We start from the raw sequence: 26,936 nt of genomic DNA, 5'->3' as shown, positions 1-26,936 counted from the left end.
TGCCAGCAGGATACTGTTCAAAGGAGTTTCTTTATAGATGCAATCAGGGATTTCAAATGGAAGCTGTTTTCATCAAAAATTCTCCCTTCATCAAAACCAACTTTTCTATTTATGGAAATGTACTGGTTTTAATTTAAATGCCACTGGTGCACAAAGGCTAGTATAAGACTCTAACGGAAAAGATTTTAAGTGTTTCAATCTTATTGCAATAAATATTTTCCCTCCAAATTTTTTTAATTCAGCATGTTTAATTACCAGGCTTCTGTTATTTCTGCTCTTTATAGAGCAATTCTAGCAACACACTTCTAAGAGGGCTAAAATTACTCTCTATATAATCTACCCGCAGGGCTGTGATCTGAATAGAAACTGTGTTATTTGATTCATTGCACAGTACATTTCTGTTGTACGTGTTTTCCTCTGTCACCATATGACAGAAGTACTGGCACAGTCCTTCCCAGTTTATCAGCATTTGGGGTGCCCCAAGTGAACCAAATAAAATCTGTTTTTTGTAAAACTCCAGCAGCATGCAGCCTCTAAGCCAAGACTGTGTTCACTCTACCACATTTGAAGCAGTTCAGATAAATGACGAACATTTCTGTGCATCTCTTGCACAATCTTTTTCTCGAAGATTTTCCTCAAGCTACCAACAAATGCCCCTGCATGGCATAACCTGAACAGACTTCAGCATCAATCTCTTCCCGATTCTCCCAATTTATTGTTGACTGTGAATAAATATATCAAGTAAAGTTTCTTTTTCTCAGCTTTCACTCACTGAGCCTTTGCGAAATACTCCAATTTTACCTTTGTAACAAGCTTCCAAGTTCTTGATTTTTCTACCTATGGGCTGAGAACTTCTATCTGTCCCAAAGACTCCAGTTCTTCCAGGAAATCTATTCCATGGCAATTAGGTACCTATCCCACGGCTTTCCTCTTGTTTAGGACACTAGATTTTCAAGGTACCCGCCCCCACCCCAAACCAGGAGACTTTCAAGAGGAGTTCTGTGCAATGAAATAAGCAGCTTCACCTACCTCCCACCACCCACACTTAAGGGGTGCTACATAGAGCTGCTTTATGTTTTTCAGCTTTCCATACATGTCTGCTTGAGCTCCTACAGAACCTGCTTTAGCAACAGGGGACCTTTGCTAATGATTCCTGCTTGGAAAGGAAAAATGGGTGAAGCACAAGTAGGACTGAGCCTTCTACAAAGGCAACATGTGCTTCACTTACCTCACATGCGCTTCCAGTCACTTACTGCGTTATGTAGGAAACTTATCTCATCCTTTTCCTGTGGCCTGCTTCTCTTAGGGGTATTCCTTGTGCCCAGAAGGACTGCCTGGTGGGAAAGCAGCAAGGGCCTCCAGTGAAGAGATGCCATGAACAGACATGAATTTCCCAATCAGAGAAGGGGAAAAAAGGAAAATTAATAAAGTCATTTTACCTCCTATATTAGCACGTACAGTGCATTTGCATGAGGATTTCCTAAGTCCAGAACACATTAGTCTTGCTGTGCATGCATTAGTATTTCCTGCATGGATGTATGGGAGTCCTAAGCACATACCCAGCCTCTCTGTTTGACTGGGTGCTTCGCCTGTCTTTAGCAAGAGCCAACTGAAGCATGAGTAGATGTCTGATTCATGGAGAAGGGAGGAAAAGGAAAAACATTTCCTCTTGCAATAGGACTCTCCACATTACTAAGCTACTGTAACTGTTGCACTAACTGTTACTGAACACCTCTGAGAAAATTGGCGACCTGAATCCATTGACTATACCAACAACAGGAGTCCAACAGCCCAAACCAGAGCTTTTGGAAGTCAATGAAAAGTCACATATTGATTTAAAGGCTGCTGGATGCAGGCCTTACTAGTTTATCAGTGCGTAAGCATGTGCAGTAAACTGTAACCAAATATATGCTTACATCTGGAAGCACTTTAAAAAATGTAATTAAAATATAAAAACCATATGAAACACATGATTTTGCAGGAAGTTCTAACATCACAACATGCTGCTAAAAGGAAAAGCACACTACTGGTCTGGTCCCTGGTTACTGGACGGACATGAAATGGGAGAGCCCTGACGGGGAAAAAAATCCCTTGCTTGGAAGCAATAATTTGCTATTGCATTTACCGAAGAATCTTTTCCCTCAGAGAATCCCCATGGTTTACCCACCAAAAAGGGTGTTCAGAAATACACAAAAAGGAGCAACAATAAGACCTTCATATGCCACTTCCACAGTAGCCTTTATGCTCTGCTTTACCAGCTTTAGGAAGTCCCTTAAACTCTAAATGCCCTGAAGAGAGGAAAAGACCGGCATCCTGAGCACTGAACTTGTATGCACAGCAGATATCGGAGAACAGCTACCGTGCGTAAATGCCAGAGAAGTCTCTTGCTGGCAGTTAGGTTCAGATGCACAACAGTTTGCAAATGTATTGCCAAATGACAGTCTCAGACACCTATGCAATAGCCATTTTTGGAAGCGCTGTGCCCTCAACACTTCCCATGAAGACATGTAAGAGCTATTTTAAAACATATTTTATATATTATTTGTCTGTATATTAAAGAGGTCCAAGTACATTTTAAAATCTGACTGCTTGCCTTAGTGTCTACCATCACATTGAGCTGTTAGGAAAATCTATCCCCATTTGCACATGCTTCCATCTTGTGAAATCTAACTAAACACATAATTAAATCTTACTTCAAAAGAATTAAATCAAATTTTCCATCTTCTAAACAGAATTTTGTATTTTTGGTTCTCACATTATTGTTCTATCAATTTATCATTAATTTAAAATAGCTTTATCATGATCAGCTGGAGTGTTTTTGTTTGCTTTAATTTGTTTTGTTTGTTTGTTTGTTTCTTCATGCTGGTGCCCATAGCGTACTCTGTGACGGACAATGAGGCTTCTGCAAAACTTGCTCCTAGACAGAACCAAAACTATCACACAAAACCATCAAATTTCATGTCTATTACCCCTACCACAAAGAATTCACACCAAATTAGAAGTACAGTTCCTTAAAAACAAAGTCCTTAGACAAACTTCAGGATTATAACTGCATATAATATCACTTAAAATGAATAAGGAGGAGAGGGCTACTGGGGCAAAAAGGGGTCCAGCATAAACTTCTTACTATATTAAACACACACAAATCTGCACTGTTGCTGAAACACAGGATTTTAACATTTCACTTTTTTTTGCTTTAAAAAGCATGTATATAGTGTTCCCTCTGTTATTCAGCGTTTCAAAGTACAGACTACATCCTAATTCCTAATAACTTTTTAAATTCAGCTACAAATTCCATCCAAAACTTGTTGCTGAATGGACTTCTGTCTGCAGCGACCTGAATCATTAAGATTTCCTGTTGCTAGTGGTAACATTCCTATCTTGAAAAATACCTGGGAGAATATTTAGAAGTACTACCTTTCTAAAACAGTCCATAAAAGGCAACTGGTATTCACATGTCACAGGTTTCTATTTCCTCTAATAAATAAATGAGTGATGGCTGATGATCATAATCTGGCACTCATTCATCTTATAAAAGAAAAGCACACTAACGAAAATCAGTTGGTGTTTTCCCTTATCTTGAATGACTTTAGGAGAAGGAAAATTATCTTAGACACTAGCTCCAACATTTTAGAAAACTGTATCCATATAATCAATGAAATCATAAAAGGCAACGGTGATTCATTTCCATTGATGCAGCTTGTTTGGCTGAGAATTAAAATGCTCTTTATAAATATTATTTTAATTAAAAGAATAGGCAAGCATTAAAATTTTCAGTATTATCATTCTCATCTTTAGAAAGGTAATCCCAAATCTACAGAAGCAGGCAATTTGTCCAAGGTAAGATGGGATACACAGACATTTTAAATGTAAACAAACAGAAAATACTGAACTGCTTTAAAATCAAGCTTTTATCCTCATCTAAACATGTTTATGCTGACTTCAACAGAGCCAAGAAAAGAACAAAGTTCTGGCTAAATTCCCAGTTGGAAAAAGTAGGATTCCTGTAACTTAACTTTTATTATCATATTTAGTATCTCGGCATCCCTTTCTTATTATTTATACAGAATTTAACTGCAGCTGGGCATCTCATATGAAAGATTAGTACGAATCTCATGTGTTCAGTGCAGCTTGTGATGACTGAAATAGTATGTGAGGTTTTTTCCATACAGGATAAAATGCTCAGTAAATAGAAAAAACAGCAAACAAGATGTTCTTGTTTGCCTATAGCAAGCAATTTACATCCTTTTAAGATCTTCTGGCATTTGGTCCTTTATTCTTTTGCAATAGCAAACCCAAGGTGTCCTGTAAGCAACAGATTGAATGAAACCTGCTTTCCTACAGATTTATGCTCTTTGCTCTGTAACTCCACATTCTTTCTTCTCACTGCAAATGGCCAGATCTCTCCACATTGCCTATTACACTATCACCTGGCAGGAGAAACTGTGCTGTGACTAGTCTGGGACTGTGCACATTTTGTTTGGCCACTGAGCCACTGCCAAACAGAATGTATAACAGCTATGTTCTGCCTGCCTTTTCCTCAAAATTGGCACTGATCTGGGTTTCTTTCCTCCATACAGTCACAGATTTTCATAAAACATGATATTCATTGAGAATTTCACCTTTCAAATTTAACTGAGAGAGACAAAAGGGTTCGAAACCCATGGAGGAGGGAAAGGAAAAAAGGGAACAGACAAACCTTAGTAGAAGTCTCACTTTCTTAGAATGTGAGAGTAATAACAAATATTTAAGAATAGTACTGTTGATAATGTGACAGTTCACTAGCTCTGTGAAATGCCAGGCCACGGTTTGGGTTGTTTGGGGTTTTTTAATAGACTCTAAGATTAGGCTCTTAAATCCATTTTTAGGAACTGTGATGAGTGACCCTGCTTTCAATACGGCATGAATCTAGCATCTTACTTTAAGTGTGACATGCACCAAACTTAGCACCTTAAAATACAGTAGACTCACTTTCTGACTTTAGACAAACCAATGAACACCTACAAACACATCCAACCAGATGTAAATAATTACACAGAGAACACAGAAGATTAGACCTGCAAAGTTAAAAACAAAAGAACCCTCACTTCTATATATATATTATCAAAATAATGTACTTGGAGGTAAAAAGGAACACATTAACTTATAAAATAAATAGAAATACTAAAAATATTTTAGCAGTAAGAAATTACATGTTTAAAGTGATTTGCCCAAAGGTACAAAGAAGTTAGATGACACCTTGAGAATTCTAAATCCAGATGTAGACTGAAACTTTTAGAACTTCTTAATGCTGTAGTAAACTCAGAGTAAACCCAGAATGACAGAAATGGACACAATGTCAATGCCACTGTTTACTACATTTCTGTTTCTAAACCCCCATAAAATGGTTACCTTTTCAAATATTTAAACTGAAATCAAGGTGTTCAACCAAGCCGATGTCTGAAGTTGGAAGTTCTTTCCAACAGTTCACAACTAGACTGTCTTAAGAACAAATTCCCCTACCTGAAAATCAGGCTGATGTGCAACTATACCTAGATATCATATGTTGCTCAATTCAGGTAAAAGAGTCAAATTTCCATCTAAAGTTTTTGATGTTTCAGTTTGGGCCAGGTTAAAACAACTGCTGTCACATTTTCCCTTTTGGAGTTCATCCGCAATGACTGAAGAGTTCTTTGCAGTCACAATATCAGACCATGTATAAACCATTTTACTAATTTCAATTTATCGCTGAGAAGATTGAGGCACAAGGAAATTATGTTTACAGTAATAGCATAATTTGGTTTAATAAATATTACTAAATTTAAAATAAAGTAAGTGTAGTTAAATTCCCTTTCCCCTACAAACATATGTATTTCCCTACAGACTGTCATGTATTGCTTTTGCTCATCATCTTCCCCCCCCCCCCCAAGAAAAGCAGATGTGGGGGGGGGAGGGGGGGGGAGGGCAGTTTTGGCCAAATTTTAGGCAAAAGTATTGTGGATTCAATACATGAAATTAAGCGTGCCATTAAAAAAAAAAGTAATACAACTGAAGTCTTAACAATATAAAATAAAAGATGTAATAGATGGAACAAAGTCAAGATTCTGTGTGTCACAATCACACTGTTCCCTGACACCTAAATATTAACCAGAATAATTAAGTAATGGTTCAGTGGTTTCCTATGGAATTTTCTATATTACGGCAAAAATAAAATTTTTATACACTCCATAATCTAGTAGTATATGGCATGATGCTATTTAAAAAATAACAGGTTTTTGAATATAAATGGCTGAATTAAAGAAAGAAACTTAAAATCGTGCTAGCTTTGAGGTAAGACGGGGGAGGTGGCCACTGCCTGTCCTGCCAGAGAGCAGCCAGACGGCCAATTAGCTGAGTTGTGTCTACCACCTAGTCACAGCACTGTTGTCAATTGCCTGGTGGTAATGTCAGGAAAGAAGCAGAAGTTGTTGAATTATTGCAATGATCTATATGGGGCAGAAGATAAAGGGGGGAAAAAAAACCCCCAACACATCTGTAGATTTTGAATTAATGCAGCCTGCTGCTGCTCAAATTATAGTCTAGGAAGGCTTCATGAAAAAAACTATCTCCTTGTATTATTAGCCATACGAATTTATACAGCACCATCCATATGAAACTTGAACAAGCCCTATTCACTCAGAATGCCTCATAGCAGCATTCCTTCTTTTTGTGAAAAAAAACTCTAGTAAAAATTGATTGTAATTCTTAACTTCTGGTTCAGTAATGAAATCAAAACAGTTCTTGGAAACAGAGCCAAAAGCAGCATTAAAATGAATAATCTGCATCAAAACTGAGTATTAATAATACTTGAAGAACCTGGAAGATGGAGAGAGGGTTCATTCCTTCTCCATGTGAGATGCCCCAAGATGGCAATCTAGCTTCCTGTGCTTTTACTTCTCAGTACCCAGCTAAATTAACCTTGTATACGTGCTCACACCAAGCTCTTTCAGCATCGTGGTCTCTAAGGTCAGGAGACTCAGTTCTATACCTATGCAATGCCCAATTTGTCATATGATCCTCATAGCAAATAAAAAAAATGTGTGTACCCTAACACTTACTGCCAAAAGACATGTAATAAATAGCTGTAACATCTCCAGTATATAACAATTTAGATTCTTTTTTACCTCAAACCCTTTAAAAATAGTCCACAAACCACTTGTTGATCACATTGTTTCAAAAATTGTTGTTCAAAGACTTTTGTTGAGTTTGTTTTGTTTACTTCACTTTAACAGGAAAAATATAATTTATTCCCACTTCTGCTGCTTAAAATAATTTTAACATATTTCCTTTAACCAAAAAAAAATAGAAAAAAAAAAAAAAAAAAATCACCTGTGGTTTGGGACTATACAATGGAACATTTCAGGCCAAAAAATACAGTTAAAAAACCAGCAAAGTGATAGAAAGTGAAGGGTTTAATATAACTTAAAACATGATTAAGGCCAGATCCTGCCAAATTTCGTGTTTTCTTCCAGAGGCTGGCAGTAGATTGTAAATGAAGAAGAAAAAAATACAAAGGAAAGAATTTGAAGAGTCCTACCTTTTCCTTTAGCACGAACTATCACTTTGTACAGTTTTTGCTTTATACTGACGTAATTCCCATTGATTTCAGTGGAAGGATAGCTGGGCCTACACTGGGTACTTCTGGAAAAACTTTCCTTGTGAATTTCCAGCCAGAGCTTGAAAGAAGTTTTATGGGGCCAATACAGAGTGCAGTCTGATTTCCACACGATAAATACAAAGGTATTTTCAACACAGACTGATTCTGTCACTCTGCTGTGTCACATTTTGTATGTTTTATGAATAAAGTTCCTTGCTGATCACTTTCTCCTGCATTTTCCACATTTACTCTTTATAACTTACTCTCCCCTACTAGGTACACAGATTTTTTTATTTCAGGAATTTATTACGCACAGGCTGAAATAACAGATGCTCAGTGGCAACCAGGTCACAATCATGAGTAACTTATAAAATATACACCAAAACCAGAGTCGATATTTTCAGGGGACACTGATCCTCGCTCTGTAGGCACAGCAAAGTCAAGTTGCCTTAGGAAACATAGCTATTCGAAGGCACTTCCACTAGCCTGCCCGTAATGACCTAGACATTTTTGGTTAGCAGTGAAGGAAATTACTATGTGTCCCTCCCTGCAGCTTTACTCTTTTGCTTGCACAGCCCTGGATCTAGTACAAATGCCAGTGGGGTATATGATGAATCAGATCAATCCAGGTTAAAAACAATCTTCTTTTTCAGCATTATTTTTAACCAGGGTCAATTCTGATCCATTTCTCTGAGTAGCCTTCCAAGGACGTATACCATTACAGGGGCAGCTGAGAAGTGGGAGAAGAGGCAGTGAAAGAGCACTGGGGTACCTTCAGCCAGCTCTGTCACAAAGGACTACTCTTGGAAGGATGTCTTTAGCTGGTGCTGCTTTTTGGAAATAATGAAAATTACCAACAGTGATGGGACATGTACTTCAGGGTAGGGCCTTCTCTTTAATTTATATTTTGCTTTATCATTGACACCATTAAGCATGCACTGTTCAAAACAGGACCGATTAAAGGGCCTGCACGTCTTCCACAGGACATTTATGGTCCATAGAACATTTTTTGGGTTAAGAGGAGATGTGGAGAGTTCGTGATATGAATGGAACACTTTCACTCAAAATGGCTTAGAAGAGGAAGAAGGTGCTTTCTGCAGTACTTGAAGTTGTATTTCTTACCTACTTCTATCATATCGCTAAATAAACTGGGATTATATAATTAACACTAAAATATCACATTTGGGCTTTAAAGGTAACATTGGAATTAGAAAACTCATCTAGTTATTGTTTGAATCACTGGACGTTTCTCTAAAGGAGAGGTAGGTATTTCAGTAACTGGAGGTAGCACTACAGTGTACTACCTTGGTCGTGTGGTATGGGTCTCATTTCCAGTTTCCATTACTGAGAAATCTTAAACCGTTACGGGTACCACATACGTATATTGCAAATCATTGTGAATACTGTTTTGAACTGATGGATGAGTGATTTGAATATAAGGCCTCACCCAGTCCCTACCAAAGTCAGTAGGATCTTTGACGGAGTCATAGATAAAGCCCTGAGTGTTAAAAAAAAAAATATAGAAGTGGATGGTCTGGTCAGAGGAGAGGTAGAGAAAAATCCATTGCCATTTCTCTTGCCCTTCACTCCACTGATTTCCTATTTTCTGTTGTCTCATGTTTCATGCTGCAAATGGCTTGCATCTTTCCCAGACCCAAGAATCAGAATTGCCAAAAGACCTTCCAAAGGGTTTTACAAGACTTTTTAAAAAGTTACTGGAATCCTGTTGGAGCTGAAAAAGAAACTTAACCTGTGCTCAGAAAACAACCTGTCACAACAGATGTAACCATCTGTCCTCACCCCTACCTTCGCTGCTAGACAGAGCAAAGTAAATATAAGAGGTGGAAAAGAGAGGTTCCTTCTCTCACACATCCCCCCTCTCTGAAATGCTGTGACCATAATTTTGGAAGGAACAGCCTTTTTTCTTGGGTGAATTTATTACTTCAGGTATGAAACTGAATGCCAGCAGTGGAAATGCTCCTGGACAAACCAGGAGAAAGACAGCACTTTTGTCTTTGTTTTTCCAACTTTTTTCTTCAGTGTTTTGCCTCTTGCTTTACTGAAGCCAGATGACCGCACATCAGTTGACAAGGCACAGGCTCATATCAGTGACTGACAGACCATTTTAGATAGGGTGGGTTTCCTCTCTCATGCCATGTTTCTTCTACTTTTAGATCTCTTCTGTTTTGCTCCTTAAGGTCCTGCCTCCCTTATCACTGCTCCTATCCTCATAACCGATTACTTCTGCGTGTTCTCTGTGTCTATTTGTTTTTACCCACATACTATAATCACTTAAATCACTTCACGAGACAAATGTTTCTCCTTTTATCTGTTCTTCTTTCACCTTCATCATCACCTTTTGGGAAAGTCTTCTGCTGATGGTTTGAATATATTTCAGGAGGGTAAAAATGGACTGAAAGTCAACTTGGGCATTCCAAAATCAGGCCTCTGCTCTCTTTCTTTGTGTTGCATGGACAAGCATGTGTACATCTTCTGCTTCTTGCTCCCTCAACTTTTTACTGAACTCCAATGCTGGCAATTCTTACTTTTTTTTTTTGTTTGTTTGGGGTTTTTTTGACAGATCTATGGTGCCTGGATCCATAAAGCTTGGAGATCAAAGAATTTTAAGGCCCAAGTAATTATAGTCGCAAAAGAACTTTAAAATGTGATCATGCGTTGTAGCTGAGAAGATGAAAGAAATTTTTCTTTGTCTTTCTTTTTTAAAATTCTTTAAAAAATAAACTCTTTCAAAATTGCTAGGATATAAAATAGGTGGGGTTTTTTTTATTTTTAATTTGTATCACCAACACTGTAATTCACTGACAGCATGAGTGCTGCAATACTCCTGTTCCTGTCAATTTTCCTTCATCTCTTGGTATAGACATCACCTTGTCGTGACAGCACTAACTAGTTCCTCTCTTTGACAGAAAAATCAACTGTTAGTCTTGAATTTCCATCCTTTCTCATGTGACAGTAAAAATATCCATAGGATATGGATATCCATGGAGACTTGTTTCTGTAATATGCAGATGTCAATAAAATGAACGTCTAGTAAATAAAGTTTTTCCTTCTTCCACACAGAACAACAGAACAAACCTAAAAGTGAACTTTCAAAATCACTTTTCTATGTAATTTGCAAAACAAATCTAGTTCTTCCTTGACTAAACATTAAAGATGTTAAATACAAACCTTTCAAAGAAATGAAAGCTATAAAGCAATTGTGTTTTACCCTTTTCAAAACTACTTTTTTCTCTAACTGGTGTCAGAGAGAATGTAAAAAGCCAGTATAATTATTTTAGTCTGAGTTCATGATTCTTTGACTTTCTCTAAGAGAAAGTAGTAGTATTTGTATATATACTATTGATGTTTAAACTTCCTGCCAGTCACATTATATTGTGTCAGTCCTGAGACGGTCAGTAAGAACAGCACCATCATTCGCATCATTATTGTCGGGGTTTCCATGAATCACAGAACACAGCTACTGGGGGCAGATATTCTCCCTTTAATGATAGATATAGGCATAAAATCCTCAGTAAATTCTTCTCCTCCTCATTAAGCCCTTTTCCCTTCATCAGGCTGGTCATCAGAGCATGAAGAAACGTTTCATAATCCTGTAATCTGGTGTCACAACACCACTGGTGCCTTATTTTGCCAATGGAAAACCCACGGCACAGAAAGTGCTGGTCCTCTGTTTGTGTGCCTACGGAGGAGGTGGCCGCATGTGAGCACCCACCATCGCCTGCTCCCCAAGTGCCTTGTGACCACCAGGAGGTGACTGGCTCTCCAGCAGTTCAGGCCACCAAAGCTGGAAGGAGACCACCTCCTCAAAGTTTCTTTTACTTTCAGTTTTTAAGGTGTAAAGAGCACTTCAGCAGGTATTCTTCCATTACAGCATAGCCAAGAAGAAAATCATACATTTATGTTATGTAAGAGGACACATTTCTTTCCTTCAAAGTGAACCCTGAAACCCTTAAAAGAAAAGCATACCCTTAACTGCACTAAGGACACAGCCAAGAATTTTCTTGTAGAAAATCTAAGGCTTAGCCCAAGTCAAAATAGATAGGAATCCAATTCACAATAAGAAAACCAGAAGTATGAAGTCCATTTAGATCATCTTACATTGCAGCATCAACTTCAACTCCGTATTTGTTAACATTTCTTTGAAACAATCTTCCCTCCCTCTTTTTTTTTTAAAAACCATTTTCAAAATTGATGGGCAAACTCAAGGTCTCAGACTGGCAAATAAAAACGGACACAATAGGTGAACAACATGAACTTCTGCACTTGAAAGGGACTGCAACGTCAGATCAACTCAGATCTGAAGCATCATCTTTTTTGTAAAAACAAGCATTCTGCTAATTGTTAGCAAGTTTCAGATGAGCATACAAACTTAGGTCAAGAAACAAGTAGTAACATACCCTCTGCGTAGAGTTCATCTAACCAACTTCTTACATTGCGTAGTAGAATTATTCTCTCAAATGAGCATTTTCCCTTTAGCTCCAAATAACCGCTACATAATTCTGAGACTTTTCCTGCACCTTCTGACTTTGGTTATTTATTTTTTGAAAAGAAAGCTATTCATTTAAAGAAAGATACAATGAAGATCATTTTGTACAGAACCACACTTCTGCTGGAAGAAAAACAGACTCTTTTCTCCTCTAAATCACAGGCATCTTAAAACATCACATACAGAGTAACTTTGACATGCCTTGATGATTTATTGCTCTAAATTTCATCCACTCAGCAGTTTTTGCAAACATATTTCTAATGTTACTGTCAACATGCAATGTTTAATTCTCTTGCTGTGCTAATATAGTAGCTTTTTCAAACTAAGTCAGTAGCTGAAATAACATTATGGCTCAGATCATATTTATTACTATTATACTAGATGACTAGTGTATCTAACACAATCTGTTCAAGAACTTATCCAGAAGTATTGTGTTTCCCTCCTTAAGCGAGAAAAAAGTTACAAAAGCCTTATCTTCTGTACAATTTTGCAACTTACCAAAAATTTAGATAGCTCCCTGGTATTTTTGGAAATATGTATCCAAGTATAAATCCTTTTTCTCTTAGCAGAAATCAGAATCACTGAATGTTGTTTTAAGAAAAATTTCAGTGCATCACAACAAAGGAATGCAAAAAAGCTGCAGGAAAGCTTGAGTAAATAAAATAAATATGGAGAGAATAAAACTGGCTTCCCCCCAAAACCCAAGTTTGTCAAAAGAACAAAGCACACAAAAACAGCATGTAAAACCTGAATTCAAAATACTTTTATAAAAAAGGGATGAGGACACATGTTTTTTCTATTTCAGCTTGAAAAATAAAGGGACACAGCAATGAGTCTTGCTGGCAGGCAGATAACTCATAGGCCCTGACCCTTCGACTCACTAGGAATTCAAACACAAAGCTCTTTTCATAGTGACCGTGCCATACATTCTCAAGATAAGGCAGCGAAATAAGGAGCAATGGAGAGGTGCCACAAAGCTCAAACTGCAGAAAACTGTGCATAGAAATTATGTTCACTTATTCACCTATATGCAGCCGCACACCAAGTGCTAGCTGCAAAATTATTTCTCTCCAAATCAGAAGCCATGCAGCGTGTTTTTAGAAATGGGACCTGTCTCCTGAAGCAAGCAAAAGCAAAAGAGAGAGCAAGCAGCAAGGAAAGGACTATCCCTGTACGTTTCTGTATCGTTCAGAATTGAAGTGCACATCCGGACAAATAATCTGTAACACAATGAGCTTCGCAAAAGGATTGCTGTGGTAAAACGGAAGGGTTTTTAGAAACAACAAAAATAGCTACATTTCAAACAACATTGGAAATCTGGACTCACCATGAAAAAGCAACAGTTGCCTGAAGTTAGTGTGTTATTTTCTGCCCTGTTCCATTGCACTTTTTGCCTAGTTGTCCAACACTTGGTAGCTCAGAGCTGCCACACAGAGGCCCCTTCCGTGATCTGGCTTATTTGCCTGTCAGTTTGAGTCTCAGCTTCTGTATGATGCAGCTGTGCACTTTGCTGAAGGTCTAATATCATTTCCATAAGCTTTCTCCCTGCCTGGAGCAAGCAGTTTGTTCTCCCTGCTCAATAAATACTCAAATCACTTTTCTGGTACTCACAGGGATAAAGCTTTAAGTTGTTAAGGAGTTCTTACTAAGTAGTGGGTGGAGAACATAAGCTCAGTACAAGGAAACTCTGCGCATAATCAGAAACTGAGAAACTTCCTCCCTTTCCCCCAACCCCTCCTCTCGCCAGGCGAAGCTGCCAGTGCCTCCTTTACAGAAATTTAGGAATGTAAAGGGAGGACTCAAAGGGGCCCAGTCAGACAAGCCTTTCTCAATCAATTAGCTTGCAGCCATTACTTGTGACCCTAGGTCACACAACATAAGTGTGTGGGGTGTGCCTTTAGGGGTACACCAAAGCTACTTATTAAAACTTACATAACCAAAAGTGTTCAAAATCAAATAAACTCTGAAAGCTGGAAAATATTTTCCATGTACCACGGTTTTGCAGGAAGAAGAGTTTTGAGTAAAGAAATGTTACTTTGCTTTTCCAATAACAAATCATTTGATGCAAGAAACTAACTTTTTTGTATTTAAAAAAAAAAGAGATTGAAATGTGAGATACACAAGCAGAGTTTAAAGCGATATTTGCTTTACAATTATGCAAAAACTAAATAATACCGGCATGAGTGATATTTGACGAACCACATGATCGTGTTTCCTAAAATAAGACTATTGTCTGTAGCTGCAAAGGAATAGATGTTTATAGGACTGTTTAATTAATTCATGAAGTTCAGCCCACGTATTTCAGTCCTCTGCAAGAAACATGTTCTGAGCATTTGGATTCCATTCTTCACTTTAATACTCCAACATAACAAATCAAACAATTTACTTTTCAAAAAGGTCTGGAATATTTAAATACTGCAGTAAGTTATCCTGCATTGAACACACGGGGAGAAGAGGGTGTAACTTACCACGATTCTCACACGACAAGTTTACACCCCTTGGTGTGAAGGAAAACTTCAAAAAGACCCTCGGCTTCATATCCTGCCAACCCAATGACATGGAGATGATGCCTTGGAAAAACCCATGAGGGAGTCCTGATTTCAAAAGCAGATCTATGACAACCCCTTTCTGGGCCAGACAAGATTAATGCACTGCAGGGGCAATGCACTTTAATCTCAAGGTGCATCGCAAAGCGTCTTTAAGTAGTGCCACAGATCAAGGCTTATACATAGTGGAAAAAAACAGTTCAGCCCAAACTTCACCCTCTACTTAAGGTAACTGAGCAACAGCTACACAAAAGCTCACAGAGGACTCAGGGAAACACATAATAACATAGGAAAGTAGTGGTAATGTATTGAAATTTATTGAGCGTGTTGTAGACAACCTGCAATCTGCATGTCTCTTCTCCATTAAAATCCCAGTCAAACTCTCTGAACAGGCAGCATGGCTTGTGTTAGTTCAGACATTCATTCCAGAGATCGGATTGCAGGATCAGGGCCACTGAGTAAGTGCCCTGGGGTAAGGATTTTGCTTCTGTCTTGCACATAAGACAGCATTTAATAAATTAGGTCACATTTAAATCCTTGGAAAGCTCTGGCACTAGAAATAATAATCATGGAAACTTTAATTTTGAATGAAAAAAATGGGCTCAGGATTAAGACGCTGGGCTGGGATTTAGGATATTTGGGTTCTGTTCCCATTCGTGTCTCAGACTGCCCGAATTATTTGGGAGATATTGTTTCATCTTTTGCATTTATGCCAAATATCACTTGCCTTACAGATGTAAGGCCTTCACCTCCCCAAAATCTATTAATAAAAAAGTGATAATAATATTCAATATATGGATCCCTTCAATACTGGTTCACAACACATGCTGTACATAGTGGAATTAAAGCGGTATTGAATATAAAATATTTACTGCCATAGGACTTCTGAGTAACTGAAAACAAGGAAACTATCTACACCAAATCTCCTGAAACATCATGCAAATCCATTATGGGCTTCAACATACACACAATCTCCAGGAGATAAATGCAAATCCATGCACATGAATAATGATATACACTTCATTCTCTCTCCTTTAGTCATCTAAATGTAAGGTTCCTGGAAAGCTTACAGGGTTGGGCCCTTAAATTGCAAGGGGTTGGAGTCCCTAACAGTAGAAAAAAATGGGAAGACAGTGCCTGTTGGAGACAGGCTGTCTAGAGCGTTGTTCCCAGCAAGTGTTAAGAAATGGAGAACTCACTGCGTGTATGCCGATCTCCGTGAACTTCCAGGCTAAATCAGAGGAATTACTGTTAATTTCAGGTTTCCCTTTAACCTACAATTTCTAAAGCAAGACACACCCCAAGCACTCCATTTGGATATACATTACAGATTCACACACCTTTCTTTTGGAAAGGTTGATATGGAAAATTTACAACACAAATAACAAAGAAATTTAAAGGATGTTTTTAATGTAACTTAAAACAATGCTTCCACACTGGAAATAATAATAGAATAATGGCTCCTCCTGGCACTGTTGAGTCCCCTGGCTAAGGGCTCTTCCTTTTCCTGATTGCTGGCTGTAAAATTACCCCTCCATTGGCTCCACTCCATCGCTGCCACATTTCAGCCAAGCAAAGGCAACGTGAGCCATTTCCAAATAATCTCTAATGAAGAAAGACGCAAAGCTAGAAGGGGGACATTGTCCTCAAACCAAAGATGGTATCCAGAAATATATAAAACTCCTTTAGCATTCTCGGGGCACTATCCTATGAGTGAGGCTCTTTTTAATTAATGAACGTAAACACCACCTTAGTGTTTCCATTTTTACATTCTAATAAGGATCAGCCCAGAACAGACTGTATTTCAAGGAAGGGTAATGTAAGTTTTCACACATTTTTCCACATTCTGCTCTTTCTCCTCCAAAGTCATGAATTTTGGAGAGACCTACCTTAATTAGCCACCTTTTTTTTTTTCCTTGTATCTGTCACATGTTTTTTTCATACTAACAAGTAAATGTTCACCTAGGGTGCATGCATCTTCCTCCTTGCACTGAGATATTTTCACACTTACTAACTCAGAGGTAGCAAGGAGATGAAATGTGCAAATATTACACAAACTTTTTCTTTGCATATGCAGATCTTCAGGCCTGGAATACACCCAAGTTCAATGTGATCCATATATGATCATGCTACAGTAGGGGATCCTTTGAGAATAAAAGAGATTTCTTGTTAATTGGGGGGTTGTTTTTCTGCATAACACTGGTCAATATAAAAAGCAATACCTGTAACATTAATTCACAGAACTAGCTCTCCTCCTCTGTTATGCTCTTAAATGAAATTATATTCATTTTAGTTAGAAAGATTAAAAAAGCTATGTGCAAAACACTTGGGGTAGAATGTGTAAAGTTTATAGTGTTGATAGTGGTACTCAGTAAGATATTAATATCTTAAGTCATGCTCTAAACACTCTACATTAAAAGCAACCGCTTCTTTAAGAAATCAAAACAAAACTAATTCCAGGAAAAAAAGAAAAGCTTGCAAATACACTACAGTACTTTGAAACAGATCTTCCACTCTTTAAGCCTTCTTCCCCTGCCTTCCCCCACCCCCTTTTCCTTTCAGGAAACAAAACTCAAGAAGAGAAAGAGAGAGAGAGTCAAAAGGTTACAGCCGGCTTGTAAGTGCAAAGAACGTGAGAGGCCCATTCTTCCCCTTAACACCTGACATCCCAGGGTACATTTTCTTCAGTACCGAGTCTGGTGGATTAGACATGCAGCTCCTATTGATAATGGAAGCTGTGCATCTCATTCGCCATGCACTGCTACTTAAAGTTCTCCTCCTACCCCCACCTCTATAAATTTTTCTCCCTCCTGCTCCACAATTACAAACTTAATGAATGGAAATTTGCTTTCTGTCATTATTAGACCAGTTAAATGTCTCGTCTGAGTCCTGGATAATGTATAAGAATTAATTCCTGGAACTCTAATGTTTGAAAAATTTGTAGCAAAATCAGAAAAATTATGCATTTATTCTTAATTACAAATAAAAAGCAAGAGAGAATCCTATACAAAGCTAACAAATATTCAAAGTCTTTTTAAAAAAAAAAATCCTGATTGAAAACCTTTGTGACAGTGTTATAACATTCATGCTACCATTCCTTGACCACTCGGAATACACAGGTTTCCATGATTTTCCACAGCTTGGTGAAGTAAGTGAAACGCATCTCAGGCAAGTTTGTTACAGCTAAGGAAAAATGAAAGAGCTAGAGAGAACTACTAAATCACCAAAGTCTTTGCCACACTTTTGCTAGGATGAAGCCCCCCCATATAGGCAGATGTAGCTGAGATCCACTTGCTTGGCTGATGCTGTAGGAACAAGGAAACAATTACCTCTAATTAGGTGCATAGTCGTACACAAAATGGAAAAGGACTGAGAACAAAGTTAATTCTAAACACCAGAACTCTTCAGGCAAAAGGACAAAACAGAAACAAGCTTGATTAAGGTAGAAAAGGTACAGTTCACAAAAATCAACTTCTAACTGGCCTAGCTGCAACAAAAAGTAGGAGGAGAAAGTGAGATAATATGATTACTTGGACTTTAATATTATTAATAAATGCTATGATCTAATTTAAAGATAACTTCCTTTCAAGAAGACATCCAAGCTCCAAGGTGAAGTTGAGTAAAAACTTTAAAAATTAATTAACAAAACTGTGGAATTGAGAACACGGCAAAAAATGTGAGTTCTTTGCTGTTTGGCCTTCCCCCTGGATCTAGTGGTGTGGTAGCTCTGGGGTGTTGCTCACCAGCTGCTACCAAGCAACATCAGTCCCTGCTTCCTCTCATCCCCCACCTACCCCATCCTAAACACCAGCCAAGTGGGTTTTTTGCATATACAAGACACTTGAATAAGTTTGAGGGTGCTTTTTTTTTTCTTTTTAGTACAATGAATATTGTAAGTTTTGTTTCTTGGAGTTCGCAAATGTCTTAGTCCGGTAGCTACTAAGAGAGAACTGTCACAAATATTACAGGAGGAATCTGAGAAGGGAAAACAAAGATCAAAGAGGCAAATGAAAATTCTGGCAATTGATAGCCAAGTCTCCAGAAACATACTGAGACAACTCAAATTTTTAGGACTCAAATGTGTGAAAAATCCAATGAGAAGATCCCAAAGAAGGTTTAAAGGAAGACTGCAGAGACCTGCAGCTCCTTTGAAGAAGATTTTATAACCAGCAGGTTATAAAAGGTTCACTTTCCTGAAGAAATTGGTTCTTACAACTTGTTCAGGTGCACTGTGGTGAAAAACTTGCTTCAGCTGGTGTGATTTCCAGGAAATGAAAACAAGTGGGTTTGAGTTTGTCATCTGGTACCTCATTGAAGGACTAAGGTTGTTATTTATTTCCTTTTTTTAAGTCACTTGGGACTTAGAAGTATGAGTGAATACAAAGACGGAGATTAAAGATAATGCAGTCATTCCAGAGACAAGCATTAAATGAGAATTTAATGAGGTCTGTCCATCAACTCACCAGTAATCTGCCAGTTACCACCACAAAAACACTCACTAGACTTGCCCATTGGCCAAGATGGTTGGATTCATCTTCATTGTTCAGATGTGAGGTAACATTCATTTTGACCACATAAAACAGACCAGATATATGCATAGATACTATTTTATTTTAGCAGTATTTAAATTTGTAAAAAATATTCCTATAAAACATAAATTTGTGCGAAAAAGACCTTGAAGGGAGAGATGCATAAATGAATCCCAGCATCCCTGTCAATATAGCAACAATATAATGTTTGTATCCAAAAACTATGCCAGGCTGACTGGGGGGAAGGGAGCAAGGGGTGGGTGGATATAGGTTAGAGAATTTTTAGAAAGTAACTCTAGCCCTGCATGTCCAGCCACAGAGCCTACTGTAAAAAAGAGAGTATCTAGCTCTACTTGATGTGAATGAAGACTTCCTAAAGCACCTGTTTGGTGGAGATCCTGCATCCTCACACACAGGTCATGACATTAATCCATTCATGTCTGCAAACCCCGCCCCACATTGCCAATACGGACAAGCAGTGAATCTGTTCTTGAAAGAATCTGAATGTCCTAAAAATGTTACAGAAGTTTTAAAAATTAAACTCATAATATATATGAAAAAACTTGGATGGGTAAAATATTTTTCTGCCATTGCCCACACCAGCATTTAACATGTGCTTTCAGAAAAAAAGACTGGAAAATTGTTGCCTACTGCATATCTTGGCACACTTCCCTGACAGAGAGTTACAGGGGAAAAAAGCTTGGTAATATTTGCTCCTATTTGTTTTCTCTAAAGTTAATGCTACTTCTTTGTCTGTAAACTTTTGTGTGTGTGTGTGTGTCATGAAACCAGCATGACCTTGCTGAAGCTTCTCAGTTAAAAATGAATTCTCAGTAGAAAAATATCCCTAAAGTAGATTCCCTCTCTTACCAGAGAATGCTCCAGCAGTCAACTTCAATTTGCCTTAAAGACAAAAAGGCATCTCTCTAGGGATGAAAATCAATCCCCAAACTGTCAGCAGCAACATACAAAGTTTAGAAATGTGCTTAATTCAGCACAAACAAATACTTGTAAATTGTCAGGCCAATATGTGAGAAGTGGCTCTTCTATTAAATAAAATCATGAGCTAAATGAAAAAAACTAGAAAGGGGACAAAGACACCACAAGCAGATATATTTTATCCACCTGATATCTATCAAGCCCACTAGTACAGAAGAAATAATAAGAACCCATAGATTACTGATTATGCTTAATATTATTTTAATTGCTATCAGTTTTTTGAAAGATTTTCATTACTGTTTTGTTCAAGTGCGTGCAAAAGCATACCTTCTCCATACAGCTTGGCAACAAGGAGCAGTTTGGGACTCCATCAACTCAGATTTGCAATTTGAAGGTGATCCACACTCGGTAACAAGGAAATCAGTTTTCCAGCTTGGGGACATCATCACAAACTCCAACAACTGCACAAACGACTCAAGCCATCGCTGCCTACAGATGTGCAGCAGTCATGCCCTTTTCTCCTTCTCCCCTCAAGGCCTGAGCAAGGTTAGAAACCACAGCTGGAAGTTCTTGCCTTCTCTTCTTCTTGCCTTGTGGTACCTGTGGAAACTGCTAACACCCTTCTGCCTTCCTAAGGCGTCCCTGCCTCCACCCGGCAGCAGTCTGACATGCTGGAAACTGCCTCCACACCCACTGCAGTGCAAAGTACAGGGTCTGGCTGGATGGTGTGTGGGCAGGCAAGGCGACCTTCCCCATCTGGCCATTCTGCCTGCAGTCACTCCTCCACCTCTGGAAAAAGGGATGGGACTGTTTGGTGGGTTTAGTTCAGGCCTATACCACACTCCTGGATACCATTGATCAAAACAGGACAGAGACAGAACACACCAACAAAAAGGAATAATATAGCAGTGACAACTGTTACAGTGAGCTCTCCCCATCCCCCCCAAGATAATGACAACTTGGACTTTTCCTTCTATAGATGTGTTTCCTACCCTAGTAGATGAGGCCACAATGATCTATACTTGTAAGAAAAAAGAAAAGTCTTGAAACATGCTCCAGATTTGAGCAGGGCTCCACCCCAAATCTCCTTAATCTTCAGTGAGACAACTTAATCTTTCGGTACCCCAGTTTCTGATCTGTAAAATCTCTGTCGAGTATAAGTTGTTTCAAGCATGGACTTCATTATCATATAGGTTTTACGCAGTAATTAGTAAAAGCCTTTAAGTTTTGTTCTCACATGTGGCTATAAACATCAGAAAGTCCTGAAACAAGAAAGTGCTATTCAGTGTAAAGAAGCAGGTGTTTTGCAAGAAGTAGGCTGTATTTTACCTCAAAAAACCCTGCAACAACCAAAAAATCAAAAAACAACCCTTTCTTAGAAAGGATCTAAAACAGACTCAAAGATCAAGTTTCAGTGATTTCTGCAGTTACACCAAAATATACCTATGTGTTAAAAATGGAAGGGCATGTTCTACAGCACTGAAAAATCCATGATAAATCAGTTAAAATATGAAACCATAAAAACATTTGAAAATATGAAGTGAATGGACAATGCAAGAAAAGGAAGGTTCCATACAACAAAAAAGCAAGTGAGGGAACCATCAAAGCAAGATCAGTAATAACCAGAGCACAAAACAGTGCTATTTGAGGGTTCTTTTGTGAAAATGTAGAAAAAAATAGACCAAGTTCCATGCTGGAGATCCACTGCAAGAAAGACGTGACCATGTGTCATTACTATGCTTTTATGTTATTTTCTGTGAGCACAGAAACACCATGAATTGTGAACTTTCATGTAGATCAAGGAAAGAAGGAAAATACATAGCCAACGAGGAAAACTGTAAGACAAAAGTTGTCGTCTCTTTCTGCCGTTACTTTCAGAGGTAACAATACAGTCAGATTTCCACACACTGACAGAACATGTCATGCAATTTCACATACAAGGTTATAAGTGCCAGAAAAAGAATGGCTATTGCTACTTTCTGAATTGCTTTATTATAAAGCTTTCTATGGAGATTACCAAGGATTGGAACAGGAGGAAAAAAAAACCCACAACATTTCCTGATTTATCTTGAAAATCAAAAAATCTAGGCTATTTGCAGCTGATACTTCAGAATGATCAGAAATCTTTTCATCGCTACTTTACCAAATAAATTTTCTGATACACAAGATCAAAGGCAAAGATTAGCTCAGGAATCCAGCCATCATTTATTTTGGCAGTGTGCATATATTAGTAGATTCTTTTGGTCCTTCCTAGGATTAACATGAGTTTCCAGAGGTGGCATGGGGTTCATAGAAAAATCTGAAAGTACAAAGCTATATTGCTTAGTTTAGTCACCCAGGAAAGTGAACTAGAACAGCTGAACTACCTTGCATTCAAAAATAAGACTGTAAACTGTTACAGAATAGAGTAAAAATTCATAATCACAGGTATTAGAGATCTCTCTCATTAGCTGGTTCCCTCTTCCAGACAATACACCATCACCAGAGTTCTCACTCTAACAGTTCTTAATACCAAAAATCTTTCTCCAAAATGAACATATAATTTCTTTTCTTAACTTAATCAAATTACTAGTTATAACTGTAACTATTTTTCATTGAATGTAAAAGCATTATTGTTCTTTGGTTTTCATAACACTGAACCATTTATTTATTTTTTAAAGAGCAGTTACTTCTCTGCCCCTTTCACAGAAGACACTGGTTGTTGCTCAGGTCCACAATATATACGTCGCCATTTTCATTGGGTCCAGAGATGACAACAGTGCAAGTTCAGGCTAAAAGGCCAAATAAATAGGTTCAAGTCAGGATCAAATAAATGGGGGTCTCAGGCATAAACCCCATACCACATCCTGCCCTTGGAAGGCAGTGATACATTTTGGTTAAGTCAAGCAGGGCAGTCCATACTGCCTAGAGCGCTTGTTGCTGTCTGCATACCCCTTCAAGCACTGTGTCGTATTTTCAGTCTTTTCCTTCTCTAAGCATGGAGGCTGTCACCTCTTGCAGTATCAGGAGCTGCAGTCCTAGGCGCAGGGCTACCGGAGTTAAGCCAGCAGTTCTCAAGAAATTATCAGTGTTTAACAGGTTCGTTTAATACCTTTGGAGGAGAATTCCGGATTCTGCAAGCCAGGCTGAATCCATGCCCCATGCCTTAAGGAACTGATGGGACGGGGGGCTCCAGGGGCAGCTCGTGAGCAGGGTATGATCACAACTTGCAGGAATGCTGCTGCAGAGTGAGCCAAGGGGAGCCAACAGCTGGGACCTGCAGCCATTCTGATGGCAGCCTCAGAGGAACCTGCTGGCTTTTTTCTTTCAGCAGCCAGGGATCTGAGTTACCCTGCAATACCCAAATCCTGCCAGTGGTCTTAAGAGCTGGATTGGCAACCACATCGCAACTGCTGGCAAACCCTTTACAGCTCCAGACTTGTGGTCTGGCCACTCCTAGGTTAAGTTACATTACCAGGGTACTGCCAGCAAAAGGAGAAATGAAAGCTTGTGCTCATCCTCTTCGCAGTACCACTCTTACATCACACCCTTTCATAGCGTGCAGTCTGCTCATCAAGTGTGCTGGACCCTGCAGCAATAGGGAGGGCAATGGGGACTGCGACCCTGAAACCTTACCCTAAAGGCCTATAAGGAAAACAGGCTGAAGAGCTCCTGAGGGAAATCCTTGCCCGGGCTTACTAAGAGGTAACTAGAAGGCTGTTGTGCTTTCCCTGTCCACTGCATGTGAGCCAGACAGTGTCTGAACAATTACTGTTTGATTTGGGTTAAGAGTCAGACACCACCTGGGGCAACGTCCAGACTGCAGCGAGGGATACTATTTCCGGAAACACAAATGACAGGTGGGAATTTGCAAATGGTAACACTTTATACATGTAGGGCACCACTGTGTTTCAGTGCAAGCCATTAAAACACAAGCATACAGCATTATTCAGGGTGATTTTTTGCATTGGGCCGTAGCAATGTTGAGAGCAGAGCCTATCTCCAAACTCCGCAATTTTTCGCAGCAGCTGATGATCCCATGCTCAGGGATGCAAATACTGCCTTACTTTCTGTGCTGTTCCAATTTTAGTCTGTCAGATAAATGTGCACCACATCATCCGGTGAGAGAGCGTGGAGGCAATGAAAGGGGACTGCTGGATGAGTGGAAAAAGGTGTTACTTTCAGAACTCCATAATTTCAGTTACGGCTGTGATCCTGGCTTCTTTTCTTATCTGATTTGGGAGGGGGTGGAATCGCAGCAGGTCATTGGTAACTCCAGTAATGCAAAGCTATGGAGAAAAAAAAAAAGTATGCTCTGATTTCTGGAAGTATGCGTGCTCTATGCAGGACCTCCATTTCATCTTCATCAGTAAGGACAATACATAGGTGGACAAAAACTGCTTTCTGAAGCCACCAAACGTTTTGTGAAACAGACTAAACTCCATCAAATGAACGTATTTTTTCTGCTTAGCAGACAACCACAGACAACCAAACATTTGTCATTGTTGCTCCTTATTCATTTGTATGTTCAAGGGTAAATGGAGGTAAAGAAAATTTGCTCAACTTCTGATTTGGACAGTATATTTTATCACCTTTGACTGCCTGGCTTAAAATACTAGGTAGGTACATTACTCATTTCTTAATTTAGTGCTACTTCACTGACCCTATTCATGCTGAATGGGCTGATGGCTTCAAGTTCATGACGTTATTTCCACCCTGCCTGAATAGCAGAAATTTTGCAAACACAACAACAAAACAAGAAATAAACTTCTTAAATGCGAGGCTTTGGGGAAGATAATAACCTGTAATAAACTTTCTGAAATTATTATGGTCTGGGAACAATTCCAAGTGTAGGAAGACCATGTGTTACTATGCTTTTATAATGAACAGAACTTCACAAACCTACTCACAAAACAGTGTATTTTTAATATTTAAGCAGCACTAATTTATACCCTTTCTGAGCCAAACAGGTGGAAAAATTGGCAGAGCAAAGGCACTTAGGCACGCTCGGCATGGACCTGAGAAAGTTTTGTCTTTAAGGAATACATGCTCCCTTTCTTTCTCTTTTCCAGTGCAGTCGCTCAACTGGAGTGGTTATTTCTCATCCAACACCTCAGGATATCAGGTTATTGCTTAGTGAATGTTCTCTTCGTGTTTATGTCTGAAGGAAAGCTGAAGTGATTTCAGAGTTTAAAATGCCCTGTGGCATTTGAAATGCCCTACGAAAGCCCTGACGAGTGCAATTCCCTAGCCATGGCTCCGGTCTAGCCTTGCAAGATGAACAGCAAAATTCCACATATGACATTACAAACGTGCCCTAAACTCCAGCCCAGAGGGACCATCTTTAAGGTTGAGAGAGCACTTCAGTTTTCATTCTTCTACAGACCTTTGGCGCTCTGCTGAGGCTGCTAGCCAGGGTGCCAATTAGTGCCAGCTGATTGCTCTTCTGATGTGCACACCTCTCTAGGAACCGGATGGAAGCTACCAACTCATTTCATATAGGTCATTGGATGTTGACAACTTTGTAAGAGATTGACTAAGGCCCAATTTGGATTAGCAATTCAGCAGGAAGGTCCTGTATCCCACTGCCCTCCAACCTCTCATGTATGTAATTTTAATATAGCAACTTCTAGGCCGCAAATTGACTACAGTTTCAGAGAGAAGGGCATTAGAAAACTCCAGAAGCAAGTACATTTAAAAAGACTCCCATAAAGTGTTATTGGGAAATTAAACTGTGCCTTGCCCCCTTAACCTTTTGCTATGTAGACTGCATTTAAAGGATTTCATTAGGGCCAGAGGCTGTAGCTTACATTTCTGTTGCTAAGTGAAATGAATCATGGAAGAAATTGGCTTAATTGGGGATTCCAATACAATACTGGTTTTAGAACCAGGGAGTCAACAAACATTTAGCCACTTCAAAATTTTTAAGACACGAATGGGAAATTCGTATTTTGGTTTAGAATAAGAAAAAACACATAATTATAAAGCCATCTACACTCTATTGTAACAAACCCACTTCTAGAAAACTGTAAGAAAAAGGAGTGGGAGAGTCTTATTTGAAAAGTACGTATTAATTTAGGGCATAGGATACCTGCAGTAGTTAAACGTTCACTGCTGTTAGTAGCATAAAGTGTATTCTGTAGTACAACGACGTATATATTCTTTAAGCTGCGATCATCAATTTTACTAGCTAAACTTCTGCCAAATACGTATTATAGATTTTACATAGTTTATTCCAGTGCCAGTCACTACCACTGGGACAACCACCCTGTGATGGTTTCTTTTCCTTACATTCTCATTCCTAACGCTGCTGTGGAATGGAAGTGGGTTGCAGACAGCATGTGCAGTCTGGAGACTTTAGGAAGGAGAAGAACATCTAATCACGCATCACGAACAAAGCTCCTCCACCTCAGACTGATTTCTTTCAAGAACTTCACTGCCTTAGCCAATTTGCAAGAGGAGAAATAATTTTTTTAACCACAACATTACATGAGTACAACCGCAGTGTACATGCAATTATGTCTGGCATAAGGCAACATCATGACTGCATCCATGGCAAAGGAACTGTATTTATAGGTCACAGCAGTTGCTAAAATTGGATCATTTTCATATGCAATCATCAGGGCTGCTGTTATTATAAGATGAAGGTGTTACAAACTTTCTGTGTATCTAATCCAGCTCAGACACATCTGTACTCTGGAGGTATGTAAACACTCAGCAAAAATAGAAGGATATCTGCTCAGCAGTGTCAGCCACTTGAGGTGCTCCATTTCCTTGACTCCTGCTCATCTTTGACAGATGATTGTAATGCAATAGCTCAA

This window comes from Aptenodytes forsteri, unplaced genomic scaffold (genome assembly GCF_000699145.1).
Source record: "Aptenodytes forsteri isolate BGI_AS27 unplaced genomic scaffold, ASM69914v1 Scaffold2, whole genome shotgun sequence".
In the NCBI taxonomy this organism is placed as follows: domain Eukaryota; kingdom Metazoa; phylum Chordata; class Aves; order Sphenisciformes; family Spheniscidae; genus Aptenodytes; species Aptenodytes forsteri.
Note: the sequence above shows the minus strand (reverse complement) of the source record.